Raw genomic sequence first — 20,534 nt, forward strand, 5'->3', positions numbered from 1 at the left:
TCCTGCAAGAAATTCATCTAACAAAAGTCACATCTCAAGGTTCCAAATCCAAGGTTTTTTTGTGGTAACACAGCAAGTACATGAAAAATATGGGTTGGCTACTCTGGTGAAAAAAATGCATCAAGACTACCCAATTAACTGGAATATTTATAACAAGATCCGTTTCAATGAAAACCTAAACATTCTTCCAGAACTACTCTACGTAGACATTGCCGTCAATGTGATCGATCAAATTGTACTACAGATATTACGCAAAATATTCCGACTCAAGATACAAGTCAGCACTTGGATGCGCTGAAGTTCAGAAGAATTGTATTCCTCACGGAACAATTTAGTTTCATTACTGAAAAGACGTATGAAATTTTTTGGGCATATAGCACGAATGGACGACGCAATTAACCAAGAAAATCTTTACCATCGTGAATATGGCCCGGAAAACTAAAGTACGGTCGTTAGGCTACAACCACGAGAAGTTCAATTAAGGTTCTGTCATGGATGACACATAGGAGATCGACTCTCATAAGCTCACGTATAAATTACTAGTGGAAAGGAAGTGTACAGTCAGAAAAGGGATTGACAGTACAAGGACGACGGACCCACAGTGAAAGTATGAAGAGGTTTTGGTAAAATAATGCTAATGTTTAGTGGTTCTTCATGCTCTTTAAGGAGAAAAATGGAATAATAATACTAATAAAAGCGCAATAATACGCCACAGTGTTGATTCACGTCCCATGCCGGAACAAAAGTGAAACTTCGATGGTAGCCCAAACCACATGGCAGCACTTTTAATGTCAGTGGATATGGTGAATACTTAGAGAAACGTTCATATTTCTCACAGGTAATGAAAACTTTTTGATCTAGAAATAAGGCAAGGACTTTTATTACGTTTCTTGTCATGAAACTAAATTTCTTCCCCAAACATCAGTAAAATTATTCGCTTATAATTTAGTGACGCGATATCCATCGCTAATTTTAGCAACATGAAAAGATTTTTGGCGGTGAAATATCCACTGGTTAGCGACTAAGGCAGTACGTAAATTAAGGGTACAGTCGTCGAGCAGAAATATATCCTAGAACAATGAAATTATTGAAAAATTTATATATGTATATAGTTCCAACTCACATTTGTTCCAGATGTTGCTACTGAGCTAAATAAAAAGGACATGGTGAGGAATAGCGCTAGACGGTTGCAAAAAAGAAATAAAATCGTTAGCATCACTGTTTTCACTAATTTCAGAACAGGCGCAGACATCGAATGAGATACGAGAGGTGACAATTAACGGTCTTATTAGGAAAAAAAGGGACGAAAATGGTGTTCAGAATACTGTACACCAACAAAGAGGTTATAAGGGGAGAGAAACTTCTGTTTCTCTGTCTGCCGTTGAACAGGAACGTTCGCTTCGGGCGGGCGGCCAGCTATTTCTGAACAAACGCTATTATCCCACTGCACTCAGCACAAGAGACATTCATAGCTATATTGGGTACAATTCTCGTGCGAATTGCACGGCCTGATTGTCTCGCGAACAATCACCTCAGCTATGTTTCGTACTTACTTTGTAGAGGCGGGAACCGGTCAAACCACATGCGACGATCTTGCAGTTCGAGACCTTTGCAGCCATAAGAAACATAGAGCAATATTTACATCGCATTGATTCTCATTGCTGATTTTTTTCCATATAACCACTGCACTTTGTACTCTACTAGAGCAGTAGGAAGTTGAATGAAGAACAGTCAGATCTATTATACAGTTAGTGCCGAAAAAAGCTTGGAATACTAGGTAAACGTTACATTGCAGTGAGGAAAATATGTTTCGTGTAACTAACGCAACGCTAATTTCTTTTTTTCCTCTACCTAAATATGAGATCAATGTACATCAAGTTATTACGAAACACACCGTCTCACACAATTGGAATGTTTCAAGGCAGAAGCTAGAAATAAATGTATCTGAGAACTTATCCAAGAACATTGGATGCAGAAATGTGCCAATTACTTCGACATTCTTCTCTGTAATGGCAGTTCAGTTCTTCTTCTACCTTTACGCTCTAACATTCCTACAGTTATTTTCCAAGAAACCTCATGATGCACCCTTCCTCTTCATAATTGCAATCGGATTTTGTTGCTGGACGTAACACTCAGCCTCTGATGTGGGTTATTTAAGTATATGTTCACTGTCAGCCGCGGGAGAGCTTTTGTCAATCGGTCAAGGAAAAACATTAACAGAAATGAAGGTTTCGGAGTATCTGTAGAAGACTGTTTATATCTTCTTTCGAATATTTTCTATCTCGTAGAAATTGCAGTCGACAATATTCTGAAAAGATAAACGAACATATTTACCGTAGCTTAGGCCACGCTTGCTTACTGTAGGAGTGATTACCGCGGAAAATAACGTCGGTATCCCTGTTTCTCGTGAAACTGATTCCGGTCTGCCATCACACCCAACGCCCATACGTCTGTCAAATATCTATTACCTTCGCCACGCATCATAAACGAGAGTCAACCATGGTTCTGCTGAATAACACACAGAGACTATACTTTTCAGAAACTGCAATCTTCTTAGAAATTTCAAAATTTTGTAATTTATTTCACTAAGAAAACAGGGAAAAAGGCAGTTAAGGATGTCAGAAAGAGTAAATCAAAATGTCAGCTGAAGCTGTAAAGAAATTAGGAAATGCATCAAAACATATAGACTAATCAACTTCGTCAATAGTTTGGAGACCTAGTAAAAACAGTTATAGTTCCATTGCCAAATAAATACAGTGCCACAAAATACAAAGATTACACGACAATTAATTGCATAAGCCTCAGAACAGAAGCTGAGTAGTCTATGACCCGGAAGCTTAGAAATAAAAACTGAAGAAAACATAGGGTAGGATGTCTGGATTCGGAAAAGGGAAAGGAACACAACGTGATGATGGCTATTTGAAAGTGGTAGGACAAAGATTGTAGAAGTTAACATGGATATGTATATAAGTTGTGTTAATTGGGAAAATGCATTTCTTGGAGTGGACTGATATATCCTCCCAAAAACGTTAAAAGACGATGATGTAGACTGGAAAGACAGGAATCTTGGAACTTTATACGAGACAGAAAATGGTGTTAATGATCAGCAGTGTAGAAACATGAGACAGGCATTGGAAAAAGTGTTAGAGAAGTTATTGTTTCACACAAACGCCTTTCAATTTTTATGCTTAAGAAAGTAGCAAATAAAGCATTAGAAAAGCATGAGGCAAAGTCATGGGAGAAAAGATAAAGATAACTAGGTGTGCATATCATCACGCAGTGTTGCCTAATGGGGTAAAAGAATGTGTACTATAGGGAATACCAAATTGATGACAATCAACATACATGAATATTTCTTTATAATATAGTTGGAAGGACTTTGGAATAATTAAATCATTTTAGGTACTTCGAAAGACTGATGGCAGAAAATAAAAGTTATGTGGAGGAAATAAAAAAATAGAATATATATGGGTAAAAGAGGCTTTGAAGAGGCGCAAGGTTATTAATACCAAAAAGAATTTCAATAGATGTTTCTTTTTAAAATTCAGTCTTGATCACACCACGTATGTTACAAGACCATAGGTGACCGGTTTCGGTCATATCACATGACCATCATCAGACCTGTAATTTAATTTAGAAAGTAATAGAAACCGTACTAGATTGACAATAAAATATGACAAAATGGTTATACGGATAAAATACAATAAGACATGTTATACCCATGGCATCCTTCAAATATGATAGGTGGAACACTCTTCTCACTTCTTGTGATGTCAACTGGTGCCAGCAAGTGACGCGCATACACTTAAGTACTAAGATGCTCCGCCTACCTCTTCTCCCTCCACCTCACGTCAACCAATCAGTATAAAATGGGTTCACATATTCGTAAAAACGTAAAAAAAACAAAGTACAACAATAACATGAAATTATTTATGTATAAAATATCTCTTTACAACCATGGAATTACTTAAATATTGTATAAAATATCAATTAAAAGCTTTAAAATAACTGTACAGACGATGTATACTCAATGTGCCCTCCATGGCCTAAGGTGGTACTACCAAAATGGTTTGAAAGTCAGCGATGTTGTGGAGGTCTTTGGCATTGCGGCATCATATCGATATGTGACTTGTGACTCGACTGCAAGTATACATCTGTGCCAGATTCTGTCTGTCTGTCTTATATTAACTTTATTTGGCATTGGAGATATAAGTAATGATGGAATGATCAGCTGCAGAGTGGTATCATATTATATAGATTTTTTTAAAATGTCATAAAACTGATTTATTAAAAATGTAGTCATATTTCGTAATATTTCTAGTTGGAACTTTAAAACTGTGATATTAATATTTACATACTGTTCTAAGGTACATTTCTGCCATGGATACAACTGGGTCCTATGATTTTCTGAACAAAAGAGTGCATATGTGTTCATAGAATTTCGTCAAAGAGATCATAAAAATGTTTTTCACGAAAATCCAACTGTTCATTGAGAAGCACTGACGGTTCATCTGTATAATGGGCATATATCTCGATCTCCTCCAAAATATTTAATAATAAGCCGTTATTAGCGCAATGAAGGGCTTGCAAATTCTGTTGTACCATCCCTTCGGTGTGCATATTAAAGGTTATGTGATGGCCAAAGACTGATTTTGCTCGTGCGGTACCTGATGTATGTTCTTTGTATCGTGTAGTAAAGCTCTGGCCTGTTTGGCCAATGTATATTTTTCTACAATCACCACATTGGATCTTGTAAAACCCTGATCTGAGAAATCTACCGTTATCATTACCTACAGTATGTCTTAATGTATGTATTTTGCGAAGTATTGTTAGTTTCAAATGGTATTGTTATTTCAGAATTCTTAAACAGATTACTGATCCTATCTGATATGTTCCCCATGTAGGTCTTTTTGTGTATTTATGAGCTCCTATTAGTGGTGTACTTAAAGATTGTTGCATTTTATTAAACATAATGTCAACTTGACGTGTATCAAAAGAATTGGTCTTCGCAGTCTGTTTTAGAATAGTTGTTTCTTTTTAATTTCATTTTCTCTAAGGGGTAATTTTAATATCTGGTAGATCATTGAGTTAAAAAATGCTTCTTTATCTTTGTCAGGATAACATGACCTAGCGTTAATAATAACATCAGTAGTTGTAGGTTTTCTGTATATGGCGAAGCAATATTTGCCATTGTTATGGTATATAACGAGGTCCAGATGGTAAATACGTTTTTGATTTTCATGTTCAACTGTAAATTGTAGTTTTGGATGTACAGAGTTCAATTTTGTAGTAAACCTATCGATTTCATCTTTTGGACCATTATAAAGTATTAAAGTATCATCTACAAACCGTTTATAACACTAAATTTTGTTTGCAATGTCTGGATTATTTTTAAAAAATTTATTTCAATGTAATTTACAAAAATATCTGCTATTGTGCCAGCTAAAGAATTACCCATCGATAAGCTATCTTTTTGATAGTAGATTTTATTATTAAAGGAGAAATAATTGTAATTAAGGGTAAATTCAAGTAATTCTATAATTTCAATTATTTCATCCTTAGTCACAACATTATGTTGTAGTAAATTGTCTTTCATTATATTCATCGTCTCATTGATAGGTATATTTGTGTATAGACTTTTAATGTCCAATGAGGTAAAATTATTTTTGCACACAGCACTTGCACTACACTAAACATATTCACATTTCTGTGTTTTGAAGTATCAATGTCCTCTCGCCATTTCGTGTGTTTTGTTTTCCTAGGAAAGTCTAGTGGAAGTGTTTGTAAGAACCAGACACAAGCACTTGGAAGAAAAAGAGAAGAAGAAACCAGTAAATAACAAAAAATCTGACCACTGCATATGCTTTAGAATAAAGCGAGAAGAGTCTGGTTTTAATAAAACTTTCATTCCAAAAGACGGTAATTAACCTATAGAACTTGTATAATTATGTGCAGCTGCGGAAAAAAGAGACTGAAAAACGAAGAAGACAAGAACTAACTTCTATTGCATGCTGCACTACACTTGTGACACAGATACGTGACACTATTTTGCAACAATGTCACCAAATCTCTTTAATCAACGGTCGGAACAAGACTTCCTAGCAGGTTAAAACTGCATGCCGGTCCGGGACTCAAACCCGTAACCTTTGCCTTTCGCGGGCAAGTTCTCTACTGACTGAGCTATCCAGGCACGACTTCCGACCTGCAGAACGTCTGTGATGTTGGGAAGGTAGGAGATGAGGTTCTGGCGGAAGTAAAACTGTGAGCAGCGGTCGTCAGTTACACTTGGGTAGCTCAGTTGGTAGAGCACTTGCCGAGAAAGGCAAAGGCTGCGAGGTCGAATCTCGGTCCGGAATGCTGTTTTAATTTGCCAGGAAGTTTCATATCAGCGCACACTCCGCTGCAGAGTGAAAATGTCCTCACCGCTGGAAAATCTGCTATTGTTGCGAATCATTTTCTCGGCTGCCTAGAGATCGTCGTCTGTCGTTTATGTCGACGGCCTTCCTTCCCCATCAGCATCACACACGTCTGTTCGGCCTGGGTCAAACTGATGGCACAATTTTTTTTTTAAATGAACACACCACCATTTGACTGTATTGTTGTTTATTTAAATACGACCGAGGTTTCGGCCTTTTGTGCCACTTTCAAGTGATTGAGTTTATGTCATTAACATACACTGCAGGATATCAAATATGTTAAATACCTCACACATGTTAATGACATAAACTCAATCACTTGAAAATGGCATTAAAGGCCGAAACCTGGGTCGTAATTAAATAAACAACAATACAGTCAAATGGCGGTGCGTTCATTTAAAAATTATTGTATGACTGTTGCCCAGCACAATCAAAAACTGATGACACAATCTCACTACTGCTCGACAGGACATACCATTTAGTCCATATGTCGTCAGAATTTCACGGTGAATATATGTCCACCTTGACGTTTTTCTCCACACGAGAATCAAACTGTCCTGCGTACTTCAGTTTTCGGGGTACATTTCCAGGTACCATGACGTTTCACTCCCAGACTGCGATGTATCTGGTATCCGTACCGCAGAAGAATTAGGCTGCAAGAAACTCGGAACATGTACTCTCTTTTGACAATGCGCTATTCTGGCTTCGCAGTGGTGTTAGAGTGGGACGACATGTGTAACTTACTTTTTGGGGTTTCCTCCTATTTGTGATCTATTTTGTTGGCCGATTTATTACTGTGTCTGAAACATGGGTCCAGCACGTGACGCCAGAAACAATCAAAGTCGTGAGTGGAAGCAGATGAGCCGGAACGAAACTAGCTGAAGACTATTTCATATCAGAAAGGTTTTGGTCTGACGTTCCAGGACTTCAGGGGGGATACGTCTCATTGATCACCACTCTAAGGGTAAGACAGTAACTTGAGAATATTACTGCTGGATTAATTGGATGAAATAATACGTCTGGAGAAGATTAGACGTCGAACAGATGAAAAAATCATCTCTCTTCAGCACAACGCACCTGCTTACAAATGCGCTTTGCAGGGCGACAACTCCGGATTTTGAAATACGAAGTAGGGAACATCCGCCATTTGGCAGTGCGACAACCGAAGACTTTGAAATACTAATTATGGAACATCCGTCCCGTTCACAAGATTTTCCACCCTCCTAACGCCACCTATTGACACAGATAAAGAAATCTGAGGATGGAAGATGTTTGAACGAAGACGTTGACGGATGTAAATGGGCGGTTTGCAGTGCTTTCGAAATCATACTTCATGCATGTAATAAACTCACTGGAAAAGTCGTCAGAACATAATGCTCTGACCCAAAACAGTGCAGCGTCAAAAGGGAACAGCATGGTAAATTTTTACGTCGTCGCATAAAAGACTCCATTTTAGGATTAAGTTGAATATTGATATTGTAGTCCAGGGCGAACATTCACCTCAGTTTTTTTACTCTTGGCACTGATCGAATGCCAGTTTTTATTTAGTATTTTTGTAATATTGTTATATAAGTACCGCAGTTTAATTGCATTAGACTCGCACGGGAGGAATGCAGGAACACGGGAGCCAGAACGTACCCTACGATTTATAAGACAGGCTGAAGCATGGCAAGCCTCATTTACAGAAATTGTAGATGTACAAAAGTGTTATAGACAGCGTTTAATAGAATATGCACTTGAAATCCTGTAGTTATTGAGGATAAAACACAAAGAACGAAAAGTTATCTAAAACTTGTACAAAAATCAAACTGCAGAAATCAGAAAGGCATGTAAGGGAGGCAGTTGTTTAGAAACAAGTAAGTGAAGGCTGCAGCCTGTGCTCTGTTATTCACACTGAGCAAGAAGTAATTCAAATCAAAGATAAATTTATAAAATGAATTTGAGTTCAAGAAGAATAAACAAAAACTTGAAAGATTTCCGAGTATATTTCTTTATTTATTTTGCCAGGTACAACAGAGGTCTTCGAGGGTCAGTTGAATGGAATGGTTAGTTTCTTGAAAAGAGGTTGTAAGATGAACCTCGACAACTGTAAAACAATGGGTGGCGGAAGTCAGAGAACTAAGTAAGAGCAAATTTAGGGACTCGAAAACAGAAACGAATTTTTCTATTTGGGCAGCAAAACAAGTGACGATGGTAGAAGAAAAGAGGATGTAAAATGGGCACTTACGAACAGCCGGAAAAGCTTTCCTGGAAAAGAGAAATATGTTAAATTTAAGCGAGAGGAAGTTGTTTCTGAAGGTATTTGTCTGGAGAGTATACTCGGAAGCTAAACATAAGCATTTAGCAGTACGTGCAAGGAGAGAATAGCAGCTTTCGAAACGTTAGGGGCAGAAGAATACTTAGATGTGTAGATCGAGTATCAAATGTATAGATGCTGAGTCGAAGAGAGGAGAAAAACGATTTATAGTACAAATTAAAGTAAGCGTTAGATTTATTGGACACAAGGAATATTTAATTTGGTAATGGAGGGATGTGGGGTGAATAGGCGAAAACAGTACAGGGAGACCAGGGACTAAAAACAGTAAGCCGATTCAACTAGTTACTGGGTGTAGCAGGCGTGTAAAGATAAGATGGAATAACGTGGAGAATTGCCTCGAACCAGTCTTCGGACTTGAGATGCAACTACGATACACGTACATGGTAAAATCAGTGTGATTTCCTTGGCTTTTCAATCATTTTTCTCGATCGCATCTTCACCATTCAACTTCCCAACAAATGCGAAATCTTTTGAGCTGAGACGCATGCTGTTTCTAGGTGTGAGAAACTTCTCATCTGCTCCAATACCCTCAGTGTCCTATGTATGCTACAACGGACGAACTGACGAGAGAAAATATATGAACTTTAGAACGACTATATTAATTTTTTTGGCGGAGTGTGCGCTGTTTCAAACTTACGGCAAATCAGAACTGTTGGCTGAACTGGTCCCGGTTTCACAGCCTGAACTCATGTCTGGATGGGTCAGTTCGTAAAACCGTTGTCCACCGAAAGTTAGGTTCAAGGTTCGAGCCCTAGCAGTGCACCCAATTTTAATCTACTAGCAAGTTTCATTATCTTAGCTCTTTCCATTCTCTGGACGCAAAAACAGCGGAGCGATGTCTCATTCTGCTAGGATAGTCCAGACTTCATGAAACGAGAGGAAATGAGTATCTGATATAATAGCTGAGGATATACGGGCTACCACTAAGCTTTTCAAGTCTGACACACAATGACGAGTAGCTGCAGTCGATAAAACCCTCGATGTTGACATACCATAATCTGCGATAAAGTAACTCTACACCTCCTCACGTTTAATGAGGAAGGCTATAACGTGGAGTCTGACTGGGGTGTGATTAAGTGGGGTGGGGAGGGGGGGGGGTTGTGCGAGCAGGAGGTTGCCTCAGCAGTCAGTGCTGGGACCACTACTGTTTCTTATATGTACTGAGTGTGTAAGTAGGCTGTTTAGGTTTTTATGTTAGTGACGCCACGTAGCGCCCTGTATTAAAATCGCTGATTGCGCTGTGTGCAGTCTGTGGCTGGTTGGACTCGCTGTTGGATGTGAACCCTCTGTAGCGTTGGGCAGTTGGAGGGGAACCGCCAGCAGTGATGGATGTGGGGAGAGAGATGCCAGAGTTTTGAGCGGACGATCTGGACGTGTGTCCGTCAGAAAAAGGAAATTTCTCAAACTGGAAGTCACTAATGTATATAATGACTTTTGATCATTATTAAGGTAAATACATTGTTTGTTCTCTATCAATATCTTTCATTTGCAAGCCGGACGCGGTGGTCTCGCGGTTCTAGGCGCGCAGTCCGGAACCGTGCGACTGCTACGGTCGTAGGTTCTAATCCTGCCTCGGGCATGGATGTGTGTGATGTCCTTAGGTTAGTTAGGTTTAAGTAGTTCTAAGTTCTAGGGGACTGATGACCACAGCAGTTGAGTCCCATAGTGCTCAGAGCCATTTGAACCATTTCATTTGCAAACTATATGCCTATCAGTAGTTAGTGCCTTTGGTAGTTAAAATCTTTTATTTAGCTGGCAGTATTGCAGTTGTTCGAGTAACGAAGATTTTGGTGAGTTAAGTGATTCATGAAGGATAGGTTATTATTAATCAGGGCTATTCTTTTGTAGGGCTCATTAAAAGTCAGATTGCATTGCGCTGAAATATTGTGTGTCAGTTTAGAAATGATCAGTATAAATAAAGAGAAAACTGTCTGAGTACGTTCAGTTTTACTCAGCTCTTTCAGTATCAAATAACGTAGAAGTTTAGTAGCACAGTCATTCTTTACATTCATAGGGCAAGTTTCAAGTGTTTCAGCTGCCGCTACCACCGTTGTTTTATTCAACCCACAATGTTATACCTGACCTTCATAACCCACGCACTATGCGCAAGCTATGAGCAGGACCTTTTTGTAGGCAATTTAATGTTGTTAAATTTGTTGTTGGGGTACGTTTCGCTGAAAGCGACGATTTTCGAATTATTCAAGAAAAACGTACGAGAGTGACCCTCAAAGGCATCTCCACCCCCCACTCATCCCTCACCAGTCCGAATTTCTAGTACGTTGTTAATGGTAACCCCCACCCCCACCCCACCATTGTACAAAAATTTCCAACTACCCTAACTATTCCCGATAAGCGACCTTTTTGGTTTCTATTGATTGGGTTACTACGCTACCAGCAAAGCCATCTACTCCGTTAACATTATTAATTTAAACGTGCCTGTGAGGACAATGAAAGAAAAATGAATTTTGCAAACGTTGCGCTAAAACTAATTACGTTGACAATTTGACACAAACGTAACCCTTACAGACACAGTAGTTTCGTAGGCAGAGGGCTTGACAAATACAAGTAAATAAATAATTATTTATTTTATCCTGTTAAAACTCACATAAATGTTCAGTAAAATTAATACAACTAAATAAATAATTATTGATTTTACCCTGTTAAAATTCACAAAAATGTTAAGTAAAATTAATACAAACGTCAATTTTACAATTTGTAAGTGCTCGACAAAGCCTTTGGAGCAGTAAGGCCAGTCAATGCAGATAAAAAAAAGGTCGAATGTGGGAAATAATTCATGCAGTCGCAATATTTGTTCAGCGGTAGGAGGGAGTACCATGAACAACATACTAGAAATCCTGCCCGGTGCGAGCTGAGTGTGGGAGTGGGGGTGCGTTTGAAGAAGATCGATTTTGCGAGTTTTTCTTGAATTATTCGAAAACTACGGTCTCTGGCGGAAATGTATGCCAGTTTAAAATTTAAATACACTCCTACAAAAAGGTCCTGTTCATTTTTTCTGTAAGACTAATAGTTCGCGTATAGCGAGCGAGAGAATATAAAAATCTTGTGCATGGTTTGTGAAGGCCACTTATAACATTTCGGGTTGCGTAAAACGACAGTGGGAGGGGCAGCTGAGTCACCATGTAGATAAATGATGTGCCTTCTGGTATGACAGGTGATTCTAAAATATTTCTGTTTGCTGATGACACTAGCTTGGTATTGAAGAATGTTCAGTACAACATAGTCAAAGTTTTTGGCTGAGAAATGGGTAGTTAGAGCAATGTGTGATGTAACGTTGCGAACCTCCTCTCGACTCCTGTTCAGGAGTTGAGGAATCCTGACATTGGGCTCGCAATACATATTTGCTTTAGTAGCGTTTATTGTTATCAATATGAGCGTATTCCCAAGAATTAGCTGGTTTCACTCAATTAATACTAGGCGGGAATCGAATCTCTAATTGGATCACACCTTCTCGACTATCGTACAGAAAGACGTGCAGTATTCTGCTGCAACCATTTTCAGTAAGCTACCACATGAACTAAAACATCTTAGCAGTATGAGATTTTCATTCTGCAGCGGAATGTGTGCGCTGACGTGAAACTTCCTGGCAGATTAAAACTGTGTGCCGGACCGAGACTCGAACTCGGGACCTTTGCCTTTCGCGGGCAAGTGCTCTACCGACTGAGCTACCCAAGCACGACTCACGCCCTGTCATAACAGTTTTACTTCTGCCAGTACCTCGTCTCCTACCTTCCAAACTTTACAGAAGCTCTCCTGCGAACCTGGCAGAACTAGCACTCCTGAAAGAAAGGAGAGAAGGTTCGCAGAAGAGCTTCTGTAAAGTTTGGAAGGTAGGAGACGAGGTACTGGCAGAAGTAAAGCTGTTAGGACGAGGCCTGAGTCGTGCTTGGGTAGCTCAATCGGTAGAGCACTTGCCCGCGAAAGGCAAAGGTCCCGAGTTCGTGTCTCGGTCCGGCACACAGTTTTAATCTGCCAGGAAGTTTCATCTTAACAGTAATCCAGGCACTTTCAAGTCTAACGTGAATAATTTCCTCATGGCTCATTCCTATTCTATTGCGGAGTTTCTGGAAAAAAATTAGCTCATTTCTGCGTTTCATTGCTAGTATATAATGAGCAAATTGTTATCTCCATGGGATTTCGTGGAAACTTTGTCTATTATTAACCTTTATGATGTTCATAAACTGAGTCATTCCATGACCATGGAGATCTGCGCCTAAATTCAGTACTGCGTAACCAGACGAGCAAAATAAAAAAATAAGAAAATAAAATACATGGTTTCATACTCCGTTCTGAGGGGTGTGTGGCGTACGAATCACATCACAGTCATTACAATAGAGCGGGTGAAATGTTTTCAGGATATTAATTATAGTTCTAAATGAGACGTGTCACCTGTTTTTATTCGAAACGATAAGATTGCAATGCTCGTTCTGAAATTACTCCATGGCAAAACGATTACTGTACTAGTATTTTATTTTAATTTTTCCTTGCCAATCTGAAGGCGCTTCGCTAAGCAAACGATTACCTGTAATCGCAAAAATAATCCGCATAGTTATTCGAGTGTATAATAAACATCCTGTTCTAACTTAAATAAAAAGATTTTAAAAACTACACCAAACATGATGCTGAAGCGACAATATTGCTTACACGAGACAACACTATAGGGCAGCACTTCTCAGGCTTAAAGACCTTCACAGAGAACAAGTGACGTGGGATGAGAATAAGTAAACGTCTGCTCCGTAGCACTAGAGAGGCTGAGTTTCAACAAAGGGGGTAACATAGTGTAATGTGAAGATTTTGTTGAAAAATGTTATAAAATATTCATTTATGAGGACATCAGCTATGTAATGGAAAAGAAAGTTGTAATAAACGTGAACTATATATTAACACAGTATTTATTCATGTCAGTATCTTTAAATATGTTTTCAATATTACTTGTTTGGTAAGATACGTCATACACATTGAATATATGTATTACTCTCGTAGTAGAAGGAAAGGTCTGATCCGAAAATGCATTGCTAAACAACTGAAATTGGTGTTGTTAGACGACGATGAATAAATACATTCTTAAAATAGTGATCACAAAGACTCCAAGATACAATTTTTTTACACAAAATTATATTTTTGAGACCTAGAATGATTTACTATATTTTACAACTTTACATTGATGAGAGATATTTGCTTATGATAATTATTGAGAAGTGTAACGGATAGTTCGATAAATCAGAATCATGAGCTAAAACTACGTACTAGGATGCTATTAGAACCTAATAGAGACTGTCATGTTGTAGGAACACTGCATTCGAAAGAGAAGTTTCTAGTTGCTTTGAGTTCCTCCTGAGCAAACAGGTATATTTAATCTCTCAGCGTAAGTTGAGTGGTTTACTGCTATGTGGGACAAATTTTGGTAAGTAGAGAATTTGCGTCGTGGAACTCAGCAAATGGAACAAAACTTTCTATAGCTACACCACAAGGAGTAATCTCAAGTGCATTTGATACTTTCTCATAGGAGCAATATATTCGCACCTCCAAACGGATCAGGAAACGAATGTGATGGTAAGAAGCGTACCTATCCGACGTGTGAGTTTCCATCGATATTTCAATAAACAGATACCTTCAAAAATAATGAAATAATTAGAAAAAATTGCTTTCTGAATGTAATCGGATTTCAGAATATCAGATGAGTGTATCCGCTGGGTTTTAGCGAGGAAACTACATGCTTTAGTCTCTCTTATATGAAGAGTTTAGCAACGTATCAATAGAAGAATTAATATTCGCTGAAGGAGGAGCATTGCAAATTACGCACTGTGCTCGCATTGCTTCTGTTGTTGACAACAAGAAATGGATCGTTCACGAAGAAAGCTTTGTGAACCATACTTCTCATGTATTTGACATTTTTATAATATTTTGATTCGATGTAGCAAGAGACAGGTGAGAGTGGGGGAAAATGAATTTCAGCTTATGTTTCAAACACGTATACAATTTCCTGATTCAAAGAAGCGGCCTATTTGTTGCTTCCGTGTGTGGTATGGAGGTCGTTTTGGAGAACCTGACTCTTACTGCTCCACACATAGACCTATTTTGCAGGTCAATCGAGATTTCCGTCCAAAACACACAGTAGGCTAAAGCACTTGCTGTCGACCAACGTTAAAGAATGACGATTAGTTGGATGAGGACGTTCGTGTGTTGATGTCAGCAGACTTTTACTGTGCAATACGTATTTCGGGCTTCAGTATATGTTACATAACCTGAAACTCATTTGTGGTAACATACAATACAAGATTAATGTAACGTTTCTGATAACGGCTCCCTCGCAGTATAGAATATTCAGAATCATTACGTGTATGTGTTCTCCTTCAGTATTTCTAAGAAAGGAAATATTTACTGAAGTCGATTTCGTAAATATAACAAACAAATTCTATAGAGAAATCAGAAAGTATTTCGTCGATGTTTGTAACTCGAGACGCGGTACTAATAGGAGAGTCTATCACGACATACATGTAATACGAACAAAGTGAAGAAAGCAGTAGCAGTCGTTAGACTGTTAAATGTAGGAATGCAATGCCTCAGTGATGAAAAGAGCGTTTTTTACAGTCTTCAGCGATTAGACACTTCTTTGACCTTCCAGTGACATCATTATGTAGAGTTGCATTTAGCTTTTGGGTGGTATTCATGATCTACTCGTATTGCTGGTATAAATTATGCCAAAATTTTTTTTTATAATATCTACATCCCAGTTAATTTTTCACAACAGGTAAAGAAGCGCAGGACTGAATTAAAAAAAGAGTCATTTAAAACTCATGTATCGTCATAGGGGACATCTGAAATCATCATTGCCAAATTTTGGTGAAAATTCACAATATTAAATAACTCCGCTATTATTCTTATGTTCTGTCATAATCTTAAAACGCACACAGAGATTTAAATCAGAGGCCAAGCAGGAAAATTAAATCGCTAATAAATTTTAGTATTACTCTAAGAAAATTATTGGGTTTGGGCTGGAGTGTTAGTCAGGTGTCGGACAGGTGCCTTTGCAAAATTACTTCTCCGAAGAAAAGGTCTTCCACATCTGGGGGGACGTGACGGAATTACATGGTGATCAACTGTAGGTGCTACTGACCGGTGAGGTGGAGCTGCGTGCTACGGTGTGACGTCGACGTCGTTGGCTGCGTCTGCTCGGGCGTCGGGGTCGGACAGCGGCGTCGGCGGTGAGGTGACAGTGGCGTGCGCGCACCCCGCAGCGCCGGTATTTAAACACGACGCCACGCACGTGCTCCGCAGTGCGCATGCGCGGGGCTCGCCCACGACCGCCGCGGCAACCCTGCTAGCGGGTCAGCGGGGGCGCACGCGCCTGCCCGGTGTCGTTCTAGGCGCAGCCTCTGGTTACCTCCCCCCAGTGGCAAGGCGCTCGTCACCCAAAGCACCCACCTGCGGAAGCGTTTGGGCAAAGCTACGCTGAGGATAAAAAAATATCGTACTTCTGGGGAATATCTGGCGCCTAAATAGTTGTGGCCTAGGCAGTGAACGTTCATATGATTCCACGGTCATTGTCAATTTGAATAAAATGAATTTGTGAAGATGGTGCCCTCACTATATATATATATAAAACAGTCGTAGTTCAGCTGCCAATAAATTCTTTATTCACAACCATTTCCATCTTTAGATCATCGTCAGATATCTTAAAGTTGTCTTAATAGCTTACATGACAGTGTTAAAAATATAACTCCAAATAGCATAAAATCCCATTAACAGCAGTGATGAAGGATAAATTTTATGTTACTTGACGCCATAGTTTTAACATTGCCATATAAGCTGTTATAAATGACCCCTAGGGGTAAGAACAACGTAACGACCTAAAGAAAAGCGTTTTCTTGACAATTGTTAATGGCCAGAAGTAAAGATGACAGAAAAGTAATACTTGGGGCAGTTATTAAGCATAAATTTAAGTATATTATTAAAAAAATTGTCGGAGAATATTGTAAAATAGTGACACTGCAGCAGTTCTCCCGAGGCATGTTGAATCTGAGGCGATCTGCGGCACGCACTATAACTGGTGTAAATTTGAATCCGGAAAAAAGAAAAAAAATTATGCGATATATATATATATATATATATATATATATATATATATATATATATATATATATTTGTGTAACTGGCGAGTGTTTGAATAAAGTCGTTCAATTTTCGCCAAAAATGGCAGTCATTTGTTGATAAATATTGTTTAAATTAACCGATCGAAAATCTCCTACGTCTTTCACTTTGTTATGTCATTTCAAAGTTTTTATTAAATTTACAAATAAAACGATTGAAAGTGTTAGTTATGTCGTGTATCATTTTGAAAAATCATATACCGAGAAGTTTTGAAATGTGTTATAGACATGAACGAATTCAGAAAGTCTACTTTTAGCAAATTCTTAACATTAATCTGCCTTCCCAGTACCGGCCTGTCCTACTGTTGTCGTTGCAATCGAAATTATATCCACTACTTTATCATAGAACGATTTAAATATGAAGGCACAGAACTTTACAATTCTGTTTAGCTCTATTCCAAGTAGACGCATTGCCAGGACGATTTGACGGTTGAGTCCACATGCGTTCTGTATAAATTTACTACTTGGTATAACAACTTCTGGCAGTTTGGACAAACAATAATTATTATAGAGCCTAAGCCTGGAGGACTTCGTCCTTGCAACGTGATGTCTGCACTGCATGTTTTACATGTCACGTGTTGAGAAGTAACAGATAAAACGGCAATAAAATGTATAATCCAATGGCTGAAGTTGTAATTCACATCAAAATCCTGGTCAATGTGTTTCAGTTCCTTAGCAGACGCAATGCCTCTTTCAGAACTTACCTCAGCCACATATCTCTTCATTGGACGTTTTGATGACATACTGCTTCGAGCCCGCGTCGCATACGATGTTTTCGTACCTTTTCTGCCCGAGTACACTTTCTTACCAGTCATTTTTACTTGACAGACAAAACTGTATACCACAAGATCACAAATAAACTAACAAAAGTCAATACTGCACACAAAAATCAAATTCTAAACGAAAGAATTGCGTTTTTCGTGCGAGTACTGACACTTGCTGACACCAAGCTAATGTACTATTGTTTTGAATAGCTTCTAACTATACCCAGACGCTTCAGGGGCTATAGAGTTGTCGCAGATAAGCCTCTTCGGGTCATCCGAAGCGCCAGAAAAGAAGATCGGAATTTCTTCGAACAGAGATTAGACATTTTGTCTCATATTTTAGAAAGTTCAGAGTATCTTTCAAAACAAAAGAAAAGATTTTTTGAAATCCCTACAGTGGTGTTACCGCTTCAGATACATAATGATAATGTGGAGATCGAAACCGCCTGTAATTAGCAGCTCTTGGAGGTGGAACTATTTCATTTCTTTTTAATAAAATTCGTTTTGGCATTATTCCGAGTCATTTTCAAACTAAAAGCAACTACTACGTCCTACATGTCGACCGCCTTTGCAGTGGTCCTCTTAAGGGCACGTTGCTTACCGAGAAGTTTAATTATCGTTAAGACGTACCTCTGTCCGACCCAGCACAGTGGTGCAGTGGTTAGCACAGTGCACTCGCCTACGCGAAGACGTCGGTTCAAATCCCGAGCTGCCATCCAGATTTAGGTTTTCCACAATATCCCTAAATCGCACAGGCAAATTCCGGGATGGTTCCTTTGAAAAGGGTATGACTGATTTCCTTCCTCATCCTTTCGTAATCCGAGCTTCTGCTCCGTTTCTAATGACCCCGCTGTCGACGGGACGTTAAACTCTTACCCTTCCTTCCTTGAAGGCTTCTGATCTAAAGACGTTAGAAATGTCAATTTTAATGGTTGCTTTTGGTTGGAAAATAACGCTTTTTCATGCTCAAAATGTTTTCATTCAAATATATGGTCCAAATGGCTCTGAGCACTATGGGACTCAACTTCTAAGGTCATCAGTCCCCTAGAACTTAGAACTACTTAAACCTAACTAACCTAAGGACAGCACACACATCCATGCCCGAGGCAGGATTCGAACCTGCGACCGTAGCGGTCACGCGGTTCCAGACTGTAGCGCCTAGAACCGCTCGGCCACCACGACCGGCATTTCAAATATACTAGGAACTAAACTTCGAAAGATTTCTGTTAGAGTATACTGAAGTTTTTCAAACTAGTGTGGTAAGGATATTTAGGCAAACCATAATAAAACATAAATTGCCTTTCTTACAAGACTGTTCTCAGTTATTTCGTAAATAGTTCGAATATAACATAATTGGTCTCGATTTATTTCGTAAATTGTTCGAAAATGAACTGATTAGGTAACACTATCACCACAATGCAATCAGCCCCCATCCATCACTCCTACAGTTTCACACTCATTTCTCCTGCTACAAACCTCCATTTTTATTTTAATATCCACGCCCCCAGACACCCATTTAATTAACCTCAGCCACAAAGATGCTTTGAACAGGTCCTTGCCCTTTATAATCCCCTATTTTCTTAATCTGCTCCTTAATGATATCCACGTTCCCTCTACCTGTAAGAGAGCTCCTTCTGCGTTCTAGCTTTCTGCATCCCTCCCCTGTTTCGAACACACCAGTGACCTCGTCGCCGAGGGCACGTTAAATTAAATCTTGACCTTGCTTCCTACCGTTAGGAGCCACCAGTGCGTCTGCTGTTGCTCACTTATGATAAAACTTTCGCTTCTTCAGAGGGCCCCCCTTGAAAACCAGTGATCATGGGGCAACGGATCTTTGTGGAAACATTTGTACGGACGTACGGAAGATAAATAAATAATTAACCGTTAAAAGAAACACATTGTAATTTCCACGTGTGAGGGTAAAATTTGTTAACTGAGTACCATGTTTACCTTCCAGGCTACAAAAATTGCTCAATGTATGAACATTTGCATTCACTACAGTCTGGAGGTTTGTACGGATACCATTTCACGATTGCTCGCAGCACTTTTCGAACGAAGGACCATGGAACGTGCAGCTGTCGTGACACAACTCGTGCACTGCCTGAAGATCGCTCTGACGTTCCAGCATTCTCTGCCATGGCAACAGGAACTTCTTCAGCAACTTGTGGCTCAATTGTCCATCGGCTTCTCCTAGGAGAAATTAGCAAATCGTCAGGTAATTCCAAATTCCTTGCACCTCTTCAACCCCGATGTGATAGTGAAGTGGAACCGTGAAGCGACACGTACAGCATAAAAGCGTATAGCCCTGCCTCGTTTGTTGACTGACAGAAGAAGAGGCTCGTAATGTGTAATGGGCAGACGTCTCTCCATACCATCACACAGGAATTCCAAACTGCATCAGGATCCACTGCAAGTACTATGACAGCTAGGCGGGAGATGAGAAAACTTGGATTTCATGGTCCAGCGGCTGCTCATAAGCCACACATTACGCCGGTAAATGTCAAACGACGGCTCGCTTGGTGTAACGAGCGTAAACATTGGACGACTGAACAGTGGAAAAACGTTGTGGGAAGTGACGAATCACGGTACACAATGTGGCGATCCGATGGCAGAGTATGGGTATGGCGAATGCCCGGTGAACGTCATGTATTTTACAATGAAATAAATACCCCTAGCTGCATACAGACGTTGATATAAGTCAACGGGGACAGCTGAAAATGTGTGACCAGACCGTGATTCGAACCCCGAATCTCCTGCTTACATGGCAGACGCTCTATCCATCTTTTTTTTTTTCTTCTTTCATTTTGTTCGATATAGTTCGTTGCGTTTGGTCTGGGTGGACGTCACAAGACATCCGTTCAAGTTTATC

The 20,534-nt window shown here is 39.4% G+C and overlaps 1 protein-coding gene across 1 annotated transcript in view; it reads right to left on the bottom strand.

The window, feature by feature from the left end:
- The window catches only part of LOC126252752 (uncharacterized), a 318,238-nt gene extending 302,282 nt beyond the window's left edge, over positions 1-15,956 (bottom strand). The window contains exon 1 of the mRNA XM_049953660.1: positions 15,869-15,956. The gene's annotated coding sequence lies outside the window, so the exon portion shown is untranslated. The remainder of the gene's footprint in view (positions 1-15,868) is intronic.
- Between the last annotated feature and the right edge of the window lie 4,578 nt (positions 15,957-20,534).

Source organism: Schistocerca nitens, chromosome 4, assembly GCF_023898315.1.
Source record: "Schistocerca nitens isolate TAMUIC-IGC-003100 chromosome 4, iqSchNite1.1, whole genome shotgun sequence".
Taxonomy (NCBI): domain Eukaryota; kingdom Metazoa; phylum Arthropoda; class Insecta; order Orthoptera; family Acrididae; genus Schistocerca; species Schistocerca nitens.